At 43.0% G+C, this 19,629-nt stretch overlaps 1 protein-coding gene across 3 annotated transcripts in view; it reads left to right on the forward strand.

Annotated features, from left to right (window-relative positions):
- Positions 1–16,783: 16,783 nt before the first annotated feature.
- Positions 16,784–19,629, forward strand: part of Atp6v1c1 (ATPase H+ transporting V1 subunit C1) — a 50,756-nt gene continuing 47,910 nt past the window's right edge. Inside the window, exon 1 of one of the 3 annotated variants that reach the window (XM_074068967.1) lies at positions 16,784–16,969. The gene's annotated coding sequence lies outside the window, so the exon portion shown is untranslated. Of the gene's footprint in view, positions 16,970–18,976; positions 19,156–19,629 lie in introns of those variants that run through there. The other 2 variants (XM_020176089.2, XM_074068966.1) reach the window with 2 other exon arrangements.

Here is a 19,629-nt window from a genome sequence, read left to right on the forward strand (position 1 = left end):
AACTTAAAGTTCAAATACTACTTCCCCCTGGAGAGTATTTTTGTATGCCCATAATTGAGGAACAAGTGGACCTGTCAGTCTGGATGGATGGCTCCACCATTGGGAGGGCAAGGACAACTCCTCCTCTTTGGGTTCACCTAAAAGATCCCCTCCAGTTCCCTCACCAAAAAACAATACCCCAAAAGCTGGAGGCCTAGAGAAGCCTCCTGCCTAACATAAACAACCTCAAACACCAGGGCCTCCTGATTGAATGCTCCAACCTTTACAATACCCTCATTCTGGTGGTACAAAAGAGTCCCAATAAATGGAGGCTAGTACAAGATAAAATATCATCTCCACTGTGCCTGGAGACCCCAGTCCTTGGGAAAGGTGGAGCAGAACAATGGGTTGTTTAAGCACCACCTAGCTAAACTAGCTCAGGAAACACATCTTCCTTGGCCCAAACTTTTACCCTTGGCCCTCCTCTACCTCTGAAATACCCCAGGCAAGTTAGGCATCACTCTTTTTAGTCTCTTCATGGCCATGTGTTTCTCACTAATGACCTCATCCTGGACAGTGAAACAGCCAGACTTACCTCCCATATCACCCAGCTAGCTAAGTTCCAACAAATTGTAACCGAGTTACACCATGGCATCTCTCATGCCCCCTCTTCTTCTCTTCCACCCTTTTGTCATGGTGATTTGATGCTTGTTAACATTCTTCACATATCCAGGAGCCTTCAGAGCCCTCATGGGAGGGGCCATACCCTTGCTTCTTTTCATCCCAACAGGAGTCTGAGTGGCTGGACTGGAATCTTGGACCCACATCTCTAGAGTCAAGTGCTGGAACCCCTCAAGAGACTCTTCTCCTCAAGACTTGGACTCAGATGAAACGCTGTACTCCTGTGAGCCTCTGGAGGATCTCTGACTTCTCTTCAAGAAGGCCCCTCAGGATAAGTGACCTTGTCTGCCTTCTCCCCTGGGGCCTCACATTCTTGGGATAGATAACCATAAGGCTCACCACGACTCTCCCCTACACATTTGAACTCTTACTTTTCAGTGTGGCCCTCACCTAGCCACCCCCATGTAGTGAATGTTTTAAAACCACCTACATTGGGGGCTCCAGATGTTCTTACTTTACATCCTACACCCACCAACCACGTGGATGTTACTTGGGCAAATATACCCCTCAGTTTTGCATACACTCTGGTAAACGGTATTGGAACTCCCAGAGTTTGGGAAACAAAGCAGGCTATATTTGTAGTGGGAGGTTAAAAGAATGGGTCTGTTGGACTTATCTGGGACACTGGGGATTGTCAGACAGTGGAGGAGTCCAGGACATAGCCCGAGAACAGCTTGTTAAGGAGACAATAAAAAAACCTCTCACCCCAACAAAAGCCAATGGCCACTCAAGACCCCGGTTTGTACAATGAACTCAGAAGCGACATAGGAAGAGGGTTAGAGCTCCTGACAATAGGAAAGAATCTCTTCATAGACCTGGCAGAGAAAATCACCAGAGAACTAAATGTCTCAAATTGTTGGATATGTGGAGGTGCCCTCATGAGTGAGGAGTGGCCTTGGAAAGGGTCTAGTTTAAATGCTTACCAACTTCTATTATGGACTCACTCTATAACTATCAAGGAGAGTGACCATCCCCAATCCTGATTTCTCACATCAGAAGTGATCAGGGAGGAATGTCTCCAAAGAACTGGGCCCACATACGATAAATGAGTGGGAGAGACCCTTTGTAAATGGCTACTCTCTTACAATGGGACAAACCTAGCCTGGTGGCCCAAAAAGCCTACCTGGTATTGGGCATCCTCCCTACCTAATATTGGCTTCCAATGCTAGAAATCTCTAACCAGCCACAGTCTCTTAAATTGCTCTACTACTAACAAGGCAAATCCATTTCAAGGTATCCCTGAGATCGGCAAATATTGGGATCACCTCACTAGCACTGCCCCAGGGTGGTGGAAAATGCCAGAGGGGTTATTCTGGATATGTGGAAAACTTCAGACTCCCTCCCACCTGGATAGGAAGTTGTACTATAGGGATTTTTCAGCCTGGGTTTTTCCTTTTGCCCAGCTCCTAAGGAGAATAACCGGGACTCCCTCTCTTTGAAACCCTGGGGACCAGAACAAAGATAATTCTCAGCATAAGAGGAAATCAAGGGTGGGGAGAAGATGAATGGCCTCCCCAGAGGATCACTGAGACCTACGGGCCAGCCACTTGGCCACAAGATGGGAGTTGGGGTTACCAACCTAATTGAATCATTAGGTTACAAGCAGTGGTAGAAATTATCACCAACCAGACTGCTTCTGCCTTAGAATTACTGGCTGGACAACAGACCCAAATGTGTGCCACTATATATCAAAACCGCCTATTTTAGACAATCTTCTAGCTGAGGAAGGGGGCGTATGTGGCAAGTTTAACCATTCAGACTGTTGCCTTGAAATTCATGATAACAGACAAGCCGTAACAAACATTGCCACTAACATCAGAAAAATTGTCCACATCCCCATACAAACTTGGGATGGGTGGAAACCTAACAATTGACTTGTCGACTGATTCTCATGGTTTTTCCCTCTCCTGGGACCCACTGTTGTTATTGGAGCTGTCCTGTGCTTTGGTCCATGCCTCCTTAACCTTCTCATGTGTTTCATTTCTTCTTGCCTAGAGGGTGTTACTCTACACCCACTCTTACTACCGTGGCTCTTTGGACACCCCCTAAGGTTTGGACCCCTGACTCCTGCTGGGCTCCTCTTCATCTCCTCTTGTCAGGAAGTAGCTAAAGACTGGATCTCAACATCCCATCTCCCTTATGGCAGTTAGGGGCTCCAACCCATAGAGGGGATTTGTAGCAGTCCCATAACATAAATCAGTCCCATGACATCTTAAAAATGCAGAAGCCCCACAGCCTGAGAAAAGCAGAGGAACCAGCCCAGCGCAAGAAAAAGCAGAAAGTACAGAAAGCCTCTCACGTGCCAAGAACAGACCTATCAGACCACTCCACATCCTTTCTTTGTGTGAAGGCAGAAGCCTTACATATATAAAAAACTCAGCCCTCCCATGCTCAGGGGGCACCCAGTTTGCAGACCCTGCTGTGTGTCTCTCCACTCAGCCTTTTTCTATCAATAAAGGTCTCTTCTTGCCTGCAATTGCAGTGTTCCAGCCTCTTATTCTTACGAGTGTCCTGAGAGAAAGAACTCTCTAGTACATCCATGGATTCCCCGTGACATTTCGTGCTCATAGCATAGCTATTTCCACCCTGTCCTAACCTTATTCATCTTTGAAGACAAGGTGCTTGAAGGCCATAAGTCTCTTCAGTGGGCTACCCCAAACTGGTTGGATCTAAGATGGCTGCCAGAGTGACTGCCAGACAACCTCTAACTTCATTGTAATCTCATCTGCATTCTAAATGACACACCCCCAAGTGCCAGGACAGTTGACAGGTACCATGACAAGAACTGGGAAAAAAATTAAAGACGTGAAAAGATGTGGTGCCCAATTTTCTGGAAATTGCTGCCCATTCTTGGAAAAGACTTGACTATTTGTCCCCTTCATGATCCCAGCCATACCTCTCATTGCTTTATCCTTTCCTATGACTTCCCCAACCCCCACAGTTCAGCAGCTGATGTTTGAGCCTGTCTCCCTGCCTCTCACCATCTTTGGCCAAGAATAAATCTTCCTTAACTGCTCAGTCCTCACTTAGTCCTGTCATTACAGGGAAAAATGAGCCTGTTTTAGTCAGAAATTGGAAGCAATAGCACTAGATGTGGAACCCCACTTCCCAAATCATTTAATGTACTTTAATCATCAGATTAAAGAACTAGTAATAAATATTATGGCAGTATGGAGGTTTGAACTCAGGGCTTCACACTTTCTAGGCAGGTCCTCTACCACTTGAGCCATGCCACCAGCCCTTTTTGCTTTAGCTATTTTTTAATATAGGTTCTTGCTTTTACGCCCAGGTGGGCCTAGACCATGTAGCTGGGATGACAGGTGTGCACCACCACACCCAGCTTTTTTTTTAATTGGTTAAGATGGGGTTTTGAGAACTGTTTGTCCCAGTTGTCTTTAAACCTCAAATTCCCCCGATCTCTGTCTCTTGAGTAACTAGGATTACAGGCATGAGATGCCATGGCTGGCTACCTTCTGATATTAATAAAAACATTTATAGGCTCTATAAATGAAGTCTTACAGTTCTTACCAAAAAACTATATGTATAAAGAATGGTGTGTATTTTCCCTGCTAAGCCTAAAGTTAGTGCTAGATGAGGAAAAGGTGAATTTTTTTTTGAAACAGGGTCTTGCTATGTAGACCAGGCTAGCTTTGAACTCACTAGGTAGCCCAAGCAGGCATGGAGCTCCCAAACCTCTTGCCTCATCCTCCCTTTTACTTCTGAGCTTTCATCACTCCCTTTACTCTGTGTATGTACATATATGTGTGTGTGTATTTGTGTTTTCTCAATGAATCAACTGGTATTAACAAGCTATTTCGGGTTGGATATTTGTAAAACCTGGCTGGGAAATTTATTTCACAATCACAATAATAGTTGAACTATGTAGCAACCATGATTTCAAAGCACTCTTATCTCCATTATCTCAAACCTCAAAACTTGTTAGGCACTAACATTGATCTCATTTAACACATTAGGGTCTTGATATTTTTGCAGACTCACACAGCTAGTTAACAGTAGAGCCAGAGGATTTTGTTGTTGTTGTTTTTTTTTTTTGGTGACACTGGAGTTTTGAACTGAGGGCCTCATGCTTGCTAGGTAGGTGCTCTTACTGCTTGAGCCACTCCACCAGCCCGATTTTGTTGTTCTTATGCAATGATGGATTTGACCGTGTCATATAAACTGGATTGAATTTTGTGGGTTTTACAGATAAAATTGGGGGATCTGGGATATATCTTAGTGGTAGGGTGCTTGCCTAGCATGTGTAAGGCCCTGGGTTCAATCCTCAACACCAAAAAAGAACACAAAAAGACTTATGGGTATCTCCCTGCTTTTATACAGGATCAGCTATATGTAGAATGCTGCTAAGAAAGTTGATATTTTTAAGGTGCTATTAATGTCAGGAATTGTTTTAGTGCAATTTGGGTGTTTAGTGATACTTAAGCTACTTTTTCTTTTCTTTTTTTTTTTTTTGAGGCAGGTCTACTAAGTATCCCAGGCTGACCTGGATCTCTTGATCCTCCTGCCTCAGCCCCCAATATGTTTAGATTACGGGCCATGATGCCTGTATTTGTAGTACTCAACCTTTTAAAAGGCTAAAGTGAACCAGTGGTTCATGCCTGTAATTCTAGCTACTTGGGAGGCTGAGAAGGGGAGGCCAGCCTGGGCAAAAAAGTTCATGAGATTCCCCACCTCAATCAATAGATGGGCATCGTGGCACATGGCTGTCATCCCAAGGTACATGGGAAGCTGAGATTAGAAGGATTGCAGTTCCAGAAAAAAAAATGGAGAGACCCCATCTCAATGAAAAAGCTGGGTATGGTAATTCATTCCTATTATCTCTGTAACAGTAAAGAGGGTTCCAGGGCAGGCTGGTCTAGACAAAAAATCAGACCCCCATCTCCAAAATAACCAGAGGAGGGCTGGTGGAGTGGATGAAGTGGTAAAGCGCCTGCCTGGCAAGTGTGAGACCCTGAGTTCAAACCCCACTACTGCCAAAAACAAACAAACAAAAAAACCTAAGCTTAAAAAGTTTTATATTAGTATTGTGTATTAGTTTTATACACACAAAACTACCTGTATGTAAAATGGTGTATGTGTGTACATGACACATATAAAGCAAGTATAATTTTTTAAGTTATCTGAATTTCTAATCATGTTTGTGACATCATTGCTATGAATGAATGTATTTCAAATAGCCTCACCTGTAAACTACCCGAGAAAAATGAAGTTTTGAAAGTGTGTGCGCATTAACAGAAGCAGGTACCCATCCATACAGCTCTTTATATACTATTGTGTCCAGCCTTTGCAGCAGTTTTGCCCCTGGATATTTAGGGCTTGCTACTGGCTCAGAGGCCTACCCTGCTGGAGCAGAAAAGTGAGGCCCTCTAGCAAGCCACACTGAGGGTCACCATCACCATCCCTCGGCCTGCCTGGCTGGGTGCCTCTGTTCAGATAACTTGGCCACTACCTTTGCTCCACCCCCAGCCCTTTTTGCATTAGTTACTTTTTACATAGAGCCCGGCATTTTTTGCCCAAGGCCACTCTTGGGTCACTATCCTCCTATCTGTGTCTTCAGCACAGACCTGGGTTGCAGGCACATACCATCATGCCAAGTTTACTTTGTTGAGATGGGGGCCTTGCTAACTTTTTGTCTGGGCTGACCTCGAACCACGATCCTCCCAATCGATTTCTGCCTCCTGAGTAGCTGGGATTAAAAGTGTGCACCACCATGCCTGGCTCTTGACTACTACCCTTTTGAGACTTAAATCCTTTCCTTATATTTCAATTCTGTTCATTTTTATGATAATGATCATTTTAACTAGCGCTTTGTGGGGAGTCCGTTGGTGCCAGGAGTCTGCTTAAATGCGTTATGTGCATTATTTTATTACTTAGTCCTCCTAATGAGCCTTTTGGGAGGTTTACAGATGAGAAAATTAAGCTCCACACAAATTAGCAAATTGGCAGAATTAGGCCCACCTGACCCATTACTGGGGGACCGTGCGCTTCCCCAGTTCCTCTAGGCAAGTGCCTACAGCTCTCTGCCTTTTATCGAGCCCATGCTCCCTCTTGATAACCAGAAAACCCTCACGTCGCCCCAAAGAGTCAGTTACACCAATATTCTTTTTTGTCGATGCTGGAGATGGAAGTCAAGGTCTCAAGCTTGCTAGGCAAGTGCTCTACCACTTGAGTCCTACCCCCAGTCCCTTTGCTTTTAGTCTGTTTTTCCTGCTAACTTTGCTTGGGCTGGCTTTGGATCATTATCCTCCTACTTCTGCCTCCCAAGTGGCCGGGATTATAGGAGTATACCGCCACAGACCTTATGCCAAGATATTTCGGTAGGAGTTAATTTCTGTAGTTTGAATTAAACACACTGTGTCTAGCCAACCCCCCTGCCACTATGATATTACCTTTACTTTTTTTTCTTTAATTATATGAATTTTACTTTTCCGATTACATCCTTCCTCACCTGTTTGAGGATCTTCCGCTACATTCCAGGTCCCATGCCCTGCATGCCTTTTGCAGCTGTTCAGTCCAGGACCAGAATTGTACTGTTGAACTCCAGACCACAGTGACTTTTGCCATCTGTGAACCTCTACATGAACTCTCATGCAATACTGAAGTCTATCCCCAGGCTTTATTGATTAGTCTAGACATCTCTTATACTTTGAAGACAGTTCTTACCTATCTGACTCCCTCAACAGTCTACCTTTTTCTCATCCTCACCCCTACAATGATGGCTTTGCTTCTATGGGCCTGGGTAGTACACTCCATTTCCTTTTAATTGGTAATCAATCTACACATAATAATAAAAATAGTGCACATAATACATTTAATTTGATCAATATGACCAAGTGTTAGAAATCAGCCTGACTTCTGGCCTTAAGTTAATTCTATAAATTGTCAAAATAAATTGTTAGGTGTGGGCCGTGGCCCAAGTGGTAATGCCTGCCTAGCAAGCATGAGGCCCTGAGTTCAAACCCTAGTGCCACCAAAAAGAAAAGAAAAAAAGGTAGTTCATTTTAGTGTAGTTCAGTTCTATATGTTTTATCAAATAGAAACTTATTCCATGTCTTCAAGTTTCTTTTTGTTACCTGGTGAACCATTGTTGCTGTTGGTTGTCAAAAAAATGAGAAGGGTTTGGGATTTTACCCTGCTTGCAAGTTAGTAAGTTGTTTCGCTGGGTTTTAATGGATGCTGGTGTAAGACACAAGCCTCTTGGCTCAAAGAGAAAAGACTTTATTACTCACGGGAAGTAGCATGGACTTCTGCTCAAAACTCCTGCAGGGTTGAAGTGAATGGTCACAGTAGATGCCTGAACACCTGGTGGGTTACATTACAGGAGATGATTCCTGAGCTTAGGGAACCTCAATCTTTCAGACTGGCCATTATAAAAGCCTACCTACACAAATGTACATACTAATGTAAGAGGTTAATAACAGTGTAAACAGAATGTAGGGTGTATGAAAACTCCCTGCTATCTTCAAACCATCCTAAATAATATCTGTTGATTTTGAAAAAAGGTTATCTGCCCTTTGTTCTTGAGGAAAATATTATCTCTATATTCTAATACTGTGTGTTACAAAATCATCCTTGAAAAGAGAGTCCAGAATAAAAGCAGATCTAAGAAACCTATGGAATATTATCTCCCCATAGTGTCTACCACTCCATCTACTCTGTCTACACTGTCTTGGCTTCTGGTGAATTTTCTTAAAAATATGCTACTCAACTGGTCACTCTGATTACCCTGACTGTGGTAGTCACCGTTCTGTCACTGTAGCAAATACCTGAGATAAATCAAATGGTAAAGAGGAGTCAGGCACTGGTGGCTCACACCTGTAATCCGAGCTACTTGGAAGTCTGAGATCAGGAGGATCATGGTTCAAGGTCAGCCCTGGCAAATAGAGACCTCCCTCTCCATAATAACCACAGCAAAAATGGACTGGCCTCAAGTGGTGGAGTGCCTGCGTTGCAAGTGCAAAGCTCTGAGTTGAAACCCCAGTTCCATTAAAAAAATGAATGTGAAGAGGAAATGTTTGTTTCGACTCACGATGAAGAGGTTTTAGTCCATGACTGGTTGGCCTGACTGGTTTTGGCAGGGCATCAGGGCAGTGGCAGTGCATCAGGGCAGGGAGAGAGCTACTCACTTAGGGGTGGCTGGAACGCAAAGAGAGAAACAGCCGGCAAGGGACCAGTGTTCCATAATCTGCTTTGAGGGCACCCCCAATGACCTAAACTTCTCTTTAGTCCCCACCTCTTAAAAATTTCTACCACTCCCATAGCACCCTGCCAGGGAGCAAGCCTTTGCTACGTGGGTCTTTGGGAGGACATTTTTTCCAAACAATAGCAGCACTATTTTAAGTGACCGTTGTTTCTGGCGATGATTTTTGTATACTATTTCGAAAGCTGTGTATTTGTAAGTTTAGGAATTAGGAGTAATAACAAACGGGACTAAAGAGATACTGTTTATAATTATTAAATAAAAATTTTTCTAATTTGATATAACTATTGATACTAACTTCCTATCATTTTTAGGGTATTAGTGTAAATAAGATGAAAATTAAACAGTTGTAGTCTCAACAGTTGTAAGTAATTGTTGTTTGGTATACAACAGTGACTGTTTAACATCTTTCATTCAAAGCTGAACTGAATGAACTAGAAACAGTAATAAAGGGAAGAAAATCATGAAATGAAGGTGGAAGTGCAGAGCTACCTTTCAAAAAAGGTCATCTTCCTATTTCTATGAACATTTGTTGTTCCTGAAAAGATTTTATAACATTTTCATGGCGATAAGGACAAAAACAATTTCCACCTGTTCAGGGACTAAGAATATGAGGAATTGAAGAAAGGCGCTGATGGATTTAATTGCTTAGGTTAGACAGTACCACCTCCTTCTCCCGCCTTCTGCCATAAAATGTCTGCAATCTAGCCTTTTATTTGGTTGAAATCTATTCAGCTACCACCTGTTAAATGCTTGTCATGTACCTTGTGTAGTAATCAAGACTTGGACTAAAATGTGGTCTTTGGTGAGGTTGATAAAATATAACCAAGTGAAATTAGCTAAATGCCATGTGTGGGCCATGATATTACAGAGTATAGAAGAAGCGTGTGTGAGAGACATTGCAGGGAGAGTTTTCACCCTGCAGAGGACACAGGTCCATGTTAAGTGCAGGAACTCAGGGACTGGAGGTGTTGCACAGGCTGCATATATGCAAGAAAGTCTCAAAGACTAGGCATGGATGTGCACATCTGGAGTGAGAGTTTTCTCACTCCTTGTTACTACTGAACCTAACTGGGGCTAACTGGGGGCAATGGGAGATGCAGAAAGGACACAGGAGAGACAGACAGACAGAAAGTTGGGGCCAGGTGTGTTGGGTGCTCGGGTGGAGACACACAGCAGCCTTATTGCTTCTTATCTCTTTTAATCTCTTCTCTTTACTCTGCTTCTTTTCTCTATCTTTTCTTTAAGTCCTTACTCCGTTACAGTTCTTTAAAACTTTGCTTCTAAAAGTCTTCTTGTCTATTCTTTAAAGTCTCTTTCCTTTGACTCACTCTCTTCCATGTTTTCTCTTAGCTTTTCTTCAGTATAATCTCTCTTAAAATTTTTGCCCTCAAACTTGCACTGTCCCATCAGACTTGCATTGTCCCATGTTCTCTCGTTAGCTTTCTTAAAGCCTCAATGCTCAGACTTGCACTACTCCATGGGGTTTTTTTTTTTTTTTAGCTTTTCTTTAGCTTAGTTTTTCTAAAGCCTATGTATAAAGTTCTCAGTGCAGACTTGCACTGTCCCATGTTCTCTCTTTAGCTTTCTTAAAGTCTCAAATTCTATCAACCCTTCTTTAGCAATTCCCCTTCAGCAATTCATTTTCCTTCAGCAATCCTCCCTTAAGCAATTCTCCCTCAGTCATTCATTTTCCCCCTTCAGCAATTTCCTTCCAGCCAAAAAAATCCCTCATCAAAAAGACTCCTTTCATCCAAAAGCCCCCCTTCATCCAAAAAGCCTTGCTTGCATCCTCTTTCAGTGAGTCTTTTATACCCAGTGGTTAAACAAGGAGGTGGAGCAGCGGTTCTCAGGGAGGGGCATGACATTGTAACCGGAGAAACCTGTATTCCTGCTTCTAAACAACTTAGGAAAAGCAGCTGAGCTGTATTTTGCTTTCTTGCTCTCTTCTGCGGCTGGGGCTGTGCCAACTCTCAGCTTACAGATTATTTGACATAAACATCTTAGGAAAAGCAGCTGCTCTGGATCATAGGCTTCTTCTATTTCACTCCCCCCACACACCTATAATCCTGGCACTTGGGAGGCTGAGCCAGGAGGATTGCTAGTTTGAGTCCAACTTGGACTACATAGTAAGACCTTGTTTTAAAAGACCAAAAAAAAAAAAAAATTCTTGAAGGATGTCCTACAGTGATGAAATAATGGGCAATGCTTCCTTCTTTTGGTTTGTCTGTACTTTTGAATTATCAAACAATAAGTAGTAAGTGTAATGACAGGAAGAAGTGGAAAACATTTTAAAAGCTGCTATTTATTAAGTAATTTTTATTTCTTAATATAAACATTTCTGGGTTTGTTCTTTTCAAGAAAGGGCAATGATAAATAAAAGTTTGTGATTGTGACAAGTTGAGAATTCACTACAAGGTCAGCATATGGGAGCCAATCCCTTAGCTAGTGAGTGACCAGAGGTGACATCTCAAAGTGGCAAAATGATCATTGATTAAATGATTTCATTTTATTCTCATAAAGATATTGTCTCAATTTCACAGATAAAAAATTGAGGGCAGGTGGGCATGGTGGCACATGTCTATAATTTTATAATCCCAGCCCTTGAGAGGCTGAGTTAGAAAGATTGCGAATTTGAGGCAGTCTCACTATAGGGTAAACATACAACCTCAAAAATTGAGGGTATTGTATACTATGCAAGTAATCACAAATTGGGGAATCTGAGAATATCATGGGTTTAGTACCAGGGTTCTCAGGCTGAGCATTTGTTGACACTCTGGATCAGATAATTCTGTTTGCAGGCTGTCCTGTGCACTGTAGGGCATTTAGCAGAAACTCTGGCTTCTACCACCTAGATACCAGAAGCATCCCTCCCTCTAGGCTGTGGCAACCAAATATGTTTCCAGACATTGCTTTCTGATCTCTAGTTGTTAACCACTGGTCTAGCATATTCTATTCATAACTCCTGAGTAGTAAATTTAGAAGTTAAAGATTCAGAACTTGTATCATTTTAGCACTCTATGTTCATCAGGGCTTAGTTCTCCAACTAAATATGTAATAATGTGGATGGTGAAAACAAATGCAAATATTGAGGCAATGAACATGTTTACATAAATAGATTCCTATCTTTTGCATTATTTTTAATCCCATGAGGATCGAATGCAATGAAGCCAGGCGCCAGTGGCTCATGCCCATAATCCTAGCTATTTGGGAGGCAGAGAGAGGATCGTGGTTTGAGTCCAGCCTGGGCAAAAAGTGCATGAGACCCATTTCAACAGAAAAGGCTGGACTTGGTGGCACATACTTGTTATCCCAGCTATGCAGGCAAGTATAACTAGAAGGACTGAGGTCCAGGCCAGCCAGGGTAAAAGTGAGACCCTACCTCAGAAATAACCACAGCAAAAAAAAAAAAAAAAAAAGGGGGCTAGAACTATCAAGTAGAGTTGTAAACATTTGCCTTTTAAAAAATTATTCCTTATAAACAGCAAACATTTATTCCTCACAGTTTGGAATCTGGGATGTACAAGATCAAGGTGCTGGCAGATTCAGTGTCTGCTGAGGACCCATTCCTCAGAGACAGCAACTTCTTGCTGCATCCTCACCTGGTGGTGCTTTTACAAGTCCTTGGGCTTGTTTTAATTTTTCTCATTCCTCATTCCTTCACTTCCCATGCCTTCCTCTACCCATCTACAGTCCAGTAGATGGACTTCCCCTTGGAGACCAATTTAGTTATTTTTTTTGGAATCTGTCTCCATTTATCCAAGCTCTGTTTATCTTCTGCCCTACTAGTTAGTTCACCAAGGTATTATCCTAAACAAGAACATATGGTTTCCTAATACCTGTACCAACTTTCAAAATGTCTTTCATCTAGGAGAGTGAAAAAAATATGATGATTTCTCCTGTCCTATTTGTTTCAAATACTTTCCTCACTCTGTTTAAATTGAATTTATTGTTGGTGTGATTCTACCTGTGAGGTTCTTTATCTCTAGCTTCCTTCTCTCCCACTTAAGTTTCATGCCATCACTCCACGGACGTGGGCCTCCAGTTGCCTCATAACTGTGTTTTCCGTTGGGAACTGAAGGCCGACAAAGATGATCACTTTGGTGGACAGTGATGAAAATGAGTGTCAGTTATCTTCAAGGGGCATGCAAAGGATGAACTGTACATTGTTAAAGCAGAGGCAATGAATTATGATGGTGGTGTGGGTAAGTCATGTTGGCAACTTTAAAAAAGTCTGCCTAGCCAATAGTTTTCCTTGGGAGTGTTAAAATACCACCACCTGTGTATACAGTGTGGTTCATGGGTGACACATGTGAGTACATGAACAGAAGATGCATAGTGAGATGAAGAGGAGGAGGGTGTGAAGCTCTTAAGCTATCTAGTGATGCGTCTGTCCCTGGAAGTAGTAGCATTTTCAAATAAAAAGGTAAAATATGCTGCTGCTGCTGATTTTATGAGGAGGAAACTGAAGGAAGAAAAGCTCCACTGAAGATATCTATGTAAGCTGGGTGCTGATAACTCTTGTCTGTAATCCTAGCTACTTGGGAGGGTGAAATCAGGAGGATCGCAGTTCAAGGCCAGCCTGGGCAAGAGATCACATCTCCAAAATAACCAGAGCAAAATGGACTAGAGATGTGGCTCAAGTGCTAGAGTGCCTGTTTTGCAAGCATGAAGCACTGAGGCCCTAAATTCAAACCCCAGCCCCACCAAAAAAAAAAAAAAATCGAATCCATATGAGATAGGTACTCCAACCAAAAATATACAAAAGTGAGCCAGAATGGAAAAGCCTCAAAACTAGCAACACAAAGATCAAAAGCTTTTCAAAACAAGTAGGGTTAGGTATGGTGTATCGTGTAATCCCAGCACTCAGGGAGGAGGATTGTGAATTCAAGGCCAGCCTGGGCTACATGGTGAGTTTCTATCTGATCTGTGCTACATGGAGAGACCTTGTCTCAAAAAAAAAAAAAAAAAGAAAAAACAAAACCCAAAAACCAACAAACAAAAACAGTAAAAAAAAAAAAATCACTAAAATACTAAAAGGACCTAGTTCCGTAGAAGAAAAATTAAACATATAATAAAGTATAGAAAAGTTGGTGATGAATTGCTTCTAGATGATTCACCAGGAGGCTATTCAAGATCTCTGGCTGTAGAAGCAGTTTCTTTAAGAAAATAGTTTAAACAATTATTTTTCTTTGTTTTGAGATGAGGTCTTGCTATGTAGTTCAGGCTGGCCTGGAACTGGAGATCCTCCTGCCTCAACCTCCCAAGAGCTGGGATTATAGATGTGCACCATCATGCTGGGCTTAAACAATCTGTAAAAATTTCTATCTGGCTGTCCTTTTGAGGTACTGGGGTTTGAACTCAGGGCCTTGCACTTGCTAGTCAAGCTCTACTGCTTGAGCCACGCCTCCAGCCCCGCTGTCCTTTTCATACTGCCAACTGATAACTTTCCATACCATGATGATGTTGTCCAGGTTATCATTGCCAAGAAAGTGTCATCTAAAATCCCTGTTTAGGACTAGGCTTTTGGATCAAGTAGTTGAGATTTGGATAGCAAGTGTGAAGCCCTGAGTTCAAAAACCCAGTGCTACTAAAAAACATTGCCAGTTTAGTTTTTAAAAGATGGAGCTCCATCCTTTACTTGGTTCTTTGCTTGGTTTTAATGTAGGGAAAGTTATTACTGGACACAGTAGTAGTAATGGTAAGATATAAAAACAGGTGAGGAGATAAAAATATACAGGTGAAATAAACTCAGCAACTTAATAAAGAAAAAAGAAGTGAAATTTAATTTTTTTCCTTGAAAAGGTTGCAAGGAAAAATCATATGCATATTGTCAGTGCTTTAAGCTTAGAATGTGCTAGATGGGCACTGTTTAGTGCTGGAAATGGAAGAAAAGGTTTCACATGTGTGTTGCATATTTGGATACCTCGTGGAATGCTACCAACACGATAGAAGAGTGAGCATTCCTTACTATTAGAAACCACAGAAAGCAATCATGTCCTGGTTATATTAAATATGCTTGCTAGGTTTTTAAATGAGATACACGTTAATAATGATTATATCTAACCTTGGACTGGCACCAGTGGCTCACTCCTGTAATCCTAGCTACTTGGGAGGCAGAGAACTTGAGGATTGCAGTTCGAAGCCAGCCCAGACAAATAGTTTGTGAGACCCTATCTTGAAAAAAACCCATCACAAAAAAAGGGCTGGTGGACTGACTTAAGGTGTAGGCCATGAGCGCAAACCCCAGTACCCCCCCACCCAAAAAAGAACTAACATTGTTGAGCATTATATTATTCTGCCTTTCAAGTGGTGATTAAAACATTAGAACATGGAGCAAGATCAGAAGCAGATGAAATTGAGTTCACAAATTAAGAATCTGTGACCCGAGGTCTGCTTTCAGGACCACACATAAGCATGAAGAAATCAAGAAGTTTCAAATGCATACCTTAAAATTGCACCATCCAAAGTTGTCCCTAGCCTCATGTGGCTATTTAAATTTTAATTAAAGTGAAGTAAGCTTTAAAATTCACTTCCTAAGTGAATGTGGCTTCCTAGCCACATTGCAAGTGCTTAGTAGCCTACCTGGCTAGTAGGTATCATATGGACAGTTCAAGCACAGAAAAACATATCATCAGAGGAAGTTTTATTGACAACTTGGAACTAACAAAGTTGCTTTCAGACTCATCTTGTGATGCCAGATAAAGTTTCCTGGATTTTTGACAAGTTTCCAAAACTGTTATTGAAGTGGTTATTAAAATTCATCCCAAACTGGGTATTTTGGCTGGTTTTTACTTTTTGTTCAGGCTAATATGGAGGCTCTAACAAACTCTGTCGTACATTTCTGCTGGGACACAGGACAGAAAATGCATAGGATAGGTCAGAAAACCTACATACCATCATCATAGTAAAACGGTGACCGGTTACTGGGTGTTTCCTATGTGTCAGGCATTGTGCTTCATTTAGCGCTCACGAAACATTGAGCAGGTACATATTATCTCCATTTTCCAAATGAAGACGCTAAAGGTTAGAGTGTAAGGTCACACAGCTAATGAGGAGCACAGCTGGGATTTAACACAAGATGTGTCTGTTGTCTGTGTGCTAAACAGCTCTGTGGCCTCTGGTTCTTCACCTTCCTCAGCGCAAATTTAAAAGGATTGTTAGAGAGCCTCAAAATCCTGAACTGTTTCTAAAACTCTATGTACGAAGAATAATACCATCTATCTCCCCAACTAATGAAATATGCATTGTTCAGAAAAGCAGTTTGCCACTTATTTTTTCCCCAAAGGATAATCCTCCCCTTGACCATGCCCTGTCCTGAAACTTCCTTGGTTTCCCCTATCCAATGTGGTTTGAACTATTTATGGTGGTCACCACACATACTGCCCCCTCAACCGGACAAGGAGCTCACGGCAAGGGATGATTCACTCCAGCAGGTGATTTTTTTTTTTTGGTGTGCTGGGGTTTGAACTCAGGGCCCCACATTTGCTAAGCAAGAGGTCTACCACTTGAGCCACTCTATCAGCCTTTCAGCAGGTAATCTTTAAAAAATCCAAAAAGTTAGCTCAATGGTGCACAGTAAATGATCCATGGACATTTACGGATTAGCTGGAATTGGACTGCAAGAAAAATGTGAATCCGCTGAAGTGAACTACTGGAGCCATTACTCAAAAAATGGGGCTGTGGAAGAAATCCCGTGCAAAGGGCTGGAGACAAGTTCTGACCCGCAGAAACCCGAAGTGACAGGGCTTTAGGCAAGGAGAAGGTGACGTTCCTAAGAGGCGGACGCGACGCAGCCAGCAACTCTGCAGAAAGCCCCGCCCACTAGGAACCGCGCGTTCTAGCCACGCCCCCTCCGGAAGCTCGGCCGCGCCTGCGCCTGGGCAGAGGCGTGTGCGTAAGCGGAGCGGCGCGCGTTGCGTGTCGCGGTCAGCTGACTGCCTTGGCCGGCACGTGACTTGCTCGGTGGGCGCTGGGGTCGAGGAAGCCGAGAGGCCGGCGCTTAGGTCGGGGAGGGATGGAGCGCTGAGCCGTTAACGTCTGTCAGGCTGCTTGCCTCCTCTGCTGCTTCCTCGTTTGACACCTTCCTGGGTCAGTGAGCGATGGTGCTCCTGGGTGGGAGCCCTGGCCAGGCCGAAGCTGGTGCTGCGGTGGCCGCCCGGGAGGGATTGCGGGCGGGCTGGCGCGGGGACCCTGCGTGGCGTCGCAGCTGGGACTGGCCAGCTGTCGGTGTTTACTCTCACAGCGCGGAGACAGCGCTTCCCTGGGCCTAGGCGCGGTCAGTAAGAAAGAGGGGAGGAAGAACGAGAAAGGGGGTGCTCCCTGGTAGAGGCAGGAAGGACGGGCACAGCGGGGTCGGGGCCTTTCTTCTTTGGGGGGGTGGTGCCGATCTCGGCGAATCCACGCCACCTGATGAGAGGTTGAAAGGCGACAGAGTGGTCCGGGTGAGGATCTGGGGTTGTGTGTAAGGTCACAGCTAGCGCAATGGTCTTTCTGGGTGTGCGTGCTTGGGTATGAGTAGGGGGAATGGCAGGTTTTAAGGGCCTAAGAGCCCCTCACTGCGGACAGGGGACACAGAGACGTTGTAGACAGATCCAAGAACAGGAGTTCAGGGAACTCAAAACATTTATTATTGGAATGGGGGAAGGGTAGTCCAAAACCCCTGAGAAGGAACTTCGGGGAGAGGCTCATAAGGCCTCTGAATCACCTGCGAAATAAAGGAGTAAGAAGGAACTAGTATTCTTTTCAGAGGAAAAATCTGGTGTGTTAGGGAAAAATCAAGCATCTCAGTGAGAGCTCAGTACTTAGCACTGCTCTGGGAGTGGAGGAGTGGGGTGTATATAGTCCAGCCTTAGGAGTTTGCACAAATGATGGCAAGGAAAGACACACAAAAGAGGCATTAAAGTGCTATGAAGTTCTATAGAGTTATCAAAAAGAGCATGCAGAGTGCTTTGAAAGTGAAGTGTAGACAAATGTATGAACTGGCTTTATGGGAAAATATCCTGCAGGGGGAAAAAAACAAAACAAAACGTGAACCAGGTCTTGGCATGCCAGTGGGGTTTGAACTGGTTGAAATAGGGAAAGCTTTTTAGGCGGGGAAGCCACAGATTTGAAGGCCTGAAGGGAAGGGAAGAAAGTTTCTGGGAAACCAAAGGCCGGGTTCGGTGTGGTGTATTGTGGAAATGTGAGAAATAAAGTTAGGTCAAGTAATACGGACTTCTGAATGATATTTATTTATTAATTCATTCAATTAATGAATGCATTAGTAGTGAGTGCATGCTATATGCCGGGTGCTGTGGTGATGTTAAGGTTTAGAAAACAGGCAAGGTCTCTGTCCTCATAGGGTTTATGGTCAAGTGGAGGAGAAAGAGTTTGATGATTATGCTTTGAAGGAATAACGAGTGGTGTGAAAGAGTTTACCAGGATTATGTCCTCTGTGGAAGATTCGAAGAAGGCTTTGCTGAGGCTATGACTTGACCTGAAGTCTGAGAAGAGGCTGAAAAGGGTATGTGAAGGTATGAGTGAAAAGGACATTCCAGGCTGAGGGAACAGCATGTGTCAAGCCCCTGAGGCATGAGGAGGAATAAAACTTTTGAGAAGTTGTAGGTGGTGAAAAATTGAGAGCTGGGGCTAGGCTTAGCAGGGCTTTTATCCTAACAGCACAGAGAAGCAAGTGAAGATTATAGGCAGGAGAGTGAGTCAAACTCTGGCTTTTGAAACATAATTTTGTGAAGAATGTGGACAGTGGCAGAAGTGAGAGAGGGAAGACCATCTCAGGGACATTGTTGAAATCCACTAGGGATTTTAAGGGACTCTTCTCTCTGCACTGAAGAATTAAGGAGAATGTTTAATGTATTCACCTTTAGAGGGATTAAGGAACTGGGGAGGAAAGAATGATTAGATTGTATTTGCCCTCCTGCCTGAGGGTAATGTAACTGCTAAGTAGTCCTGAAGTTCTGTGGGAGGCCTCCTTTGTAAAAATTTGTCTTGGCCTTTATCTCTTTCTAATGTCAATTTCAGGGTAGCTTTTATTGAAATATAGCTGGTCACAGGGAGGAATCAATTCCCTTTCATGTTTTTTTGTTCTCTCAGATCTTTAAAGGATAATAGTTGGAAATGCTATTCATTGTGCAGACAGGAACCTATCTAGATGTGTGGAACTAGAAGAGAAGTAATTTGCCTGAGTCTGACATAACTTTGTGGTCTTCTGACTATTGATAGATTATTTTTGCTGATTACCTACCCCGTACTTACCACAATCACATCTAGAGAGAAGGGTGAGTATTTTGAAGTGCATGGTAATCTTTGATTTGGCACTTTGGGTGAAATTTGTCTACTAGGACAGCTTTAAGGGATTGGCAGTAGTAGTCTATGGTTTAGAAACTGCTTTTCTGTGAGCTTGGGTAAAGCCTTTCATTTGGAGTCTAGCTGGAGGAGATAATGAGCAGTAAGGTGAGTTGAAAGTGCTCAGTGTCAATCACAGTTCTTTGGCAACAAGTGAGTCTCAAATTGTGCTTAATACTGAGCCTCAGGGTTGTGTCTCAGAACTCTGGAATCCTTTCCCCTTTTGGTGTACCTGGCAGATACTAGATAAAAATCTTAAGGAACAGTACTCAGGAGCTAACTAAATGCTTAGATCTAGGTGGCTGCTATAATTCTCCTTTTAAAATTAGGCAGGAAATACCTATTTTTATTTTTTGGTGGTGTAAAACTTAGGAGTCTCATTAGTTTTTACAACCTAGAAAAACAGG

Source organism: Castor canadensis, chromosome 3 (assembly GCF_047511655.1).
Source record: "Castor canadensis chromosome 3, mCasCan1.hap1v2, whole genome shotgun sequence".
NCBI classification, from domain to species: domain Eukaryota; kingdom Metazoa; phylum Chordata; class Mammalia; order Rodentia; family Castoridae; genus Castor; species Castor canadensis.